We start from the raw sequence: 6,000 nt of genomic DNA on the forward strand, positions 1-6,000 counted from the left end.
CACCATAGTAGAGCACAGTAGTGCTTTGCAAATAATAAATATTTGTTGGGTTGAGTCATTACATATACTCTGCACAATCACAGCTTCACATTCAAATAGGTGAGAGAGCTGCAACTTGCTTTAAAGAAAAGTTTGAAATAATTTCAATTTCTTTCTTTCTCCTTTATTTATTAATAATTTTTAAGACAGGGTCTCACTCTGCCACTCAGCCTGTAGTGCAGTGGATGCAACTCACTCACTGTTTGAGTGAATGCAACCCAGCTCACTGCAACCTCTACCTCCTGGGCTCAATTGATCCTCTCATCTCAGCCTCTCAAATAGGTGGGACTACAAGTGTGTGCCACCTCACCCAGCTAATTTTATGTATTTTTTATAGAGATAGGCTTTCACCATATTGCCCAGGCTGGTCTCAAACTTCTGGGCTCAATTGATCTGCCCACCTCAGCCTTCCAAACTGCTGTGATTACAGGTGTGAGCCACTGCACCCAGCCTACTTTTAATTTACAAAATATATTAACATGATGCTTAACATAAAATGGATTCCAATGACATTTTGTTATAAAAATGGAAATGCCTAGTATATTTAGTAACGTTTTCTAATCTTAAATCAGTATTTACATTTTTTCTTGACTGCTAATAGTTTTCTGTTAATAATCAAGAGACATCCAATTATGAATTTCCTAATGCATTAATTAAATAACTGATTGCTGAGAATAGATTAAAAAGATAAAATGAGGATATAATTGAAGAGATTGAGAAGTGCAAGTTGAGAAAAAATGGATTTTTTAAGGGACTGAAGTTGACACCTAGCAAATGAAACATACTGTTAACTAAATGCAAAGCATAACATCCGTCAGGATGGCCAGACAAGCAGAACCACAGCAGCACAATGAAAATGCAAAGGAACAGGATCTTCAAACAAGAACTCCTCTCAAAAAGTTCACTGGCAATTAAGAGCAGTCTATTTTGACAATGCAGAAAAAAACAAAGGGAACCCCATGACAGGTATTTTAACACCACACTGTGCAGATATGGACTCCTATGATGATAAGTCCAGGCTATGTTTTTAAAATGGTAAGAGTGATTCATAAGGCTGAGGTTATACTTTTTTTTAAGTTTTTAAACTTATATTTTAGGTTTCTAAACTTCATTTCTGTTTCTTTTCATTTATGGAAATTTCAAACTTATAGAAGAGCAATGTAGCATAGTAGTTTAAAACCCAAATTCTGGGGATTTTCCACAAGTTGCTCAATCTGTCCCTCAGTTTTCCCTCTGTAAAAGAATGATGTCAATAATAACTAATACATAGGGTTCTTATAAGAATTAAACGTATTAAGGTGCTTACTCCCAGAATATAAGGACTCAGCAAGTGATACCAATTAGTAGTAGCAGCTACAAGCAATTAAAGAGTAATGCATCAAGATGACTTAAGTGTACATAATAGAAAACGGTAACTATCTAGCTTAAACCAATAGGAAATTTAATTCACTTGTGATAGGCAGCATAATGGCTTCCCAAAGGTGTCTGTGTTTTAATCCTAGGAACTATGGATTTGTTACTTACATGGCAAAGGAGAATTAAGTTTACAGATAGAATTAAGGTTGCCAATCAGCTGGTCTTGAGATGATGATATTATCCCTGATTATCCAGATGGCACCATATAATTACAAGGATATTTTTAAGTGAAAAAAGAAAACAGGTGAGTAGGAGTCAAAGAGAAATGTAAATGGAAGTAGAGGTTGGAGTGATGTGATTGCTGACTTTGAAGTTTAAAAGAGGGCAATGAGCCAAAGAATATAAACAGACTCTCAAAATTGAAAAAGGTGAGAAAACAGACTATCTTCTAAAACCTTTAGAAATTGATACAGGCTTGCTGACACCTTGATTTCAGTCCATTAAAACCCATTTTGGACATCTGATTTCCCGAAATGTATGATAAGTTTTTATTGTGTTAAACCACTGAATTTGTGGTAATTTGTTACAAAAGCAAGAGGAAACTATGTCACTAATAATAGAGTCCAACATAATGAGTTTCCAAAATTGCTTTATCCAGTAGCTCAACATCATTAATAACTCACATTTCTTGCATCTTTTCCTTTGCCATCATCAGTGTACGGCAAGCAGGCCTGACAATATGAAATCACTTCACCAGCCTCCAAATTCCGGCCAACATTGTAAACATACGCAGCAATATCTAAGGAAAAAGAGATTATATGTCTTTTTATATCTGTTTGATGTTTGACTTTCTACATTATTTTTGGTATCTTTTCCAAAAATATTTATTAATCTTTATTTTATTAAATATATCAATCGTTTTATTTGTGGTTTGCACCTTATTTTGCTCTTATTTAGACTTTCCTGCTACTAAGATTATTTCTCTAAAAGCTGTCAATGTCTTCTCTGGTGATATTTTAAAACCAAAGTGCACTTAACTTTAGGGCATAAGGAACAAGTCTAATTTTAAAATACATTTTCTAACTTTTTAACTTATCCATTTCACATATGTATCACTTCTTGGGCTCTCAAGTCTGCTGCATATATCAAATTATTTATTTCTTCATATTCTACATGATTTTCATTGCTGTTACATTGTAAAAAAATTCTTGTATGTGGTAGGGCAATTTCCTTCTACTACTTCTTTTTTAAGAGTTGTGACACAATTCATTCCAAATGTATTTTAAAATTAATTGGTTATGCTCCATAAATTATCTTGTTGGAATTATATTTATTTGTATTGTGTTTGCAGATTAATTTGGAAAGTTTTTTTTTTTATCTTTATGGCACTTAGTTTTTGATCTGGGAAGACATATGTCTCCACTTATTTAAAACAAATTTTACCTTGTATCATTCAATAATGTTTATAGTTTTTTTCATAATTTTGTGACACTTACTTGTAGGTGCCATATGATTCTTGTTGCAACCTGTTTAAGTCTCTGAATTGCTTTTATTTACATATTTATTTTAGTTTAGATTGATTATTGCAAGAATACGAGAAGATTGCTGATATTTGTATCTAATAAACATATTGATCTATTTAATTCTAAAACAGATTTCTTGAATTTTCTATGAGACCAATGACAAGTTTTTATTTATATTTTACCTATATTATTGCTATGTCTTTTATGAACTTATTTTGGTTATGACTTCGGTAGAAATATTAAGGGTAACAGAACATTTGTCTTGGTATTGATTATAAGGGCAATTCTATAATTTCCCTATTAAGTATGTTAGTTGCTCTTTTTGTTAACATCCATTAAAAGTTTAAGGAAGTTCCCATTTCAAGGATTTTTATTCATATGTGTGTATGTGAGTGTGTGTGTCTCTGTGTGTGTGTGGTTCCTGATCACTCTTAATCAGAATAAATTACTTTCTATTATAATGCCTAATTTTAGCTTGTAAGCTCAATTTTGAGCACTGTTTATTTTGAAAATTTCTCCAGAAAGTTTTTATATTTTTTTTCAGGTGCCTCAGATAGGAACTACTTTTATATTAATTTTCCATGTCAAAAAAGTAATGTAAATTCAATCCCAAAACTCACATGAGGCGGACCTAAAGCTGGAATTCTCAAAAAAAATATTTTAATTTTTAATTCAGATCTCAGGCATAGGCTTAGAAACTTCTCTACAGTCTACATTTGCAAAAGGATAGATTTTAAGTAGTCTACTTTTCAATAGACGCTAAAGTCTTTCAAGAGTACCATATTGGCCGGGCGCAGTGGCTCACGCCTGTAATCCCAGCACTTTGGGAGGCCGAGGCGGGCGGATCACAAGGTCAGGAGATCCAGACCACGGTGAAACCCCGTCTCTAAAAATACAAAAAATTAGCCGGGCGCGGTTGTGGGCGCCTGTAGTCCCAGCTACTCGGGAGGCTGAGGCAGGAGAATGGCGTGAACCCGGGAGGCGGAGCTTGCAGTGAGCCGAGATCGCGCCACTGCACTCCAGCCTGGGCTGGGCGACAGAGCGAGACTCCGTCTCAAAAAAAAAAAAAAAAAAGAGTACCATATTTAGTTGCATACCTCAGTTCTAACTCCATGAATTCGTATACCTCATACTTTAATCTTTGTCCCTGGATGGCTAAACCTCAGCACTGTTTGTTATTGATATTAATAAATACCCCAGGAAATGAAAACTTAATATTCTTACCATATTGGCTTTCTGGGATTTTTTTTCTTTGTGTATTCTCAATTTTTAATTAAACTAGGCATCTTAATTGACATTTGTTGCATTTTAAAAAGCACATTAAGTGTTTTGAAGCCAGTAATTGTTCAATGCATGTAATTCAACATATTGCCAGAAATGAAAGCCTCATCTCCAGATTTATATCTATTTCAATTACAGACACATTTAGGCTTCTTCACTGCTGTAGTGAAGGAGCATGCTGCTCCCTCTATAGTGTTCTTAAGCCACTACACCACCATTTAATATATGAAGAGGGAGCATCTATTCATTTTCTGCTCCAACAGGGGAAGCATCATACAATTGTGAAGAAGATGTAGTTCCTAGAAACCTGCTGTAGCTGAGATAGTTACTACTTTAGCCACATCCTCTCTAGAGGGAAACTGCTCAGAGAAATGTGCTTGAGCTACCTGGGAGAATTGTTCCCTGGGGAGGCATTTACATTTCTTTTTTTCAGGAGTCTCCTTCTGTCGCCCAGGCTGGAGTGCAGTGGTGCGATCTTGGCTCACTGGAAGCTCCGCCTGTCAGGTTCACGCCATTCTCCTGCCTCAGCCTCCCGAGTAGCTGGGACTACAGGAGCCCGCCACCACGCCCGGCTAATTTAGTAGAGATGAGGTTTCACCATGTTAGCCAGGATGGTCTTGATCCCCTGACCTCGTGATCCACCCGCCTCAGCCTCCCAAAATGCTGGGATTACAGGCGTGAGCCACTGCGCCTGGCCGGCATTTACTTTTCTTTGATCTCCACTGTACCGGGAATAAGCAGGAGAGAGCAGTTACCTAATAGGTTTATACCTACCTAGTTCAAAATGTCCAACTGAGAGCTGTCAATGTGCTAGCAGCCCTCACTCTCAGCGCCTCCTCGGCCTCAGCGTCCACTCTGGGGGCGCTTGAGGACCCCTTCAGCCCACAACGGCACCATGGTAGCCTCTCTGTGCTGGCTGAGGCCTGGGCCGCCTCCCTCTGCCTGCCGGCAGGTGTGGAGGGAGGGGCGTGGGCGGGAACCGGGGCTGCGCAGTGCTCCAGGGCCAGTGCGACTTCCCTCCGGTGGGCGCGGCCTGGGCCCCCGCGCGGGCTAGGAGGGGCCCGCACACGGAGCGGCGTGTCGGCGCCCTCTGGCCCGGGGCAAGTGAGGGGCTTACCACCTGGGCCAGCAGCTGCGGAGGTTGCCTGCGTCCCCCAGCACTGCCGGCCTGCCGGCGCTGCTCTCAAATTCTCGCAGGGCCTTAGCTGCCTAGGGCCTCCCCGAGGGGCAGGGCTGGGGCCTGCAGCCCGCCATGTCTGAGCTCCCCAACTTGCGGTGGGCTCCCACGCGGGCTGAACCTCTCCGAAGGGCTCTGCCCCCTGCTCCGTGGTGCCTGGTCCCATCAACAGCCCAAGAGCTGAGGAGTGCAGGTGCCGTTTGGGATTGGCAGGCAGCTCCGCCTGCAGGCGGATGCAGGATCCACTAGGTGAAGCCAGCTGGGCTCCTGAGCTGGATGGGGACTTGGAGAACTTTTATATCTAGCGGGAGGATTGTATGTGCACCAATCAGCCCTCTGTGTCTAGCTAATCTGGTGGGGACTTGGAGAACTTTTATGTCTAGCTAGAGGATCATAAATACACCAATCAGCACTCTGTGTCTAGCTCAGGGTTTGTAAATACACCAATCAGTACTCGGTGTCTAGCTCAAGGTTTGTAAATACACCAATTGGTACTCCCTATCTAGCTAACTCTGTATCTAGCTAACCTAGTGGGGACTTGGAGAACTTTTCTGTCTAGCACTCTGTGTCTAGCTCAAGGATTGTAAATGCACCAATCAGCACTCTGTGTCTAGCTCAAGGATT

At 40.2% G+C, this 6,000-nt stretch overlaps 1 long non-coding RNA gene across 2 annotated transcripts in view; it reads right to left on the minus strand.

The window, feature by feature from the left end:
* Positions 1 to 5,332, minus strand: part of LOC105498390 (uncharacterized) — a 94,396-nt gene extending 89,064 nt beyond the window's left edge. The window contains exons 1-2 of one of the 2 annotated variants that reach the window (XR_011612646.1): positions 4,974 to 5,332; positions 2,079 to 2,194 (exon numbers count right to left, since the gene is read on the minus strand). This is a non-coding gene — a long non-coding RNA (uncharacterized lncRNA). The remainder of the gene's footprint in view (positions 1 to 2,078; positions 2,195 to 4,973) is intronic. The other variant, XR_011612647.1, reaches the window with a different exon arrangement.
* Positions 5,333 to 6,000: the final 668 nt, after the last annotated feature.

The sequence above is a fragment of the Macaca nemestrina genome, chromosome 14, assembly GCF_043159975.1.
Source record: "Macaca nemestrina isolate mMacNem1 chromosome 14, mMacNem.hap1, whole genome shotgun sequence".
Lineage (NCBI taxonomy): Eukaryota > Metazoa > Chordata > Mammalia > Primates > Cercopithecidae > Macaca > Macaca nemestrina.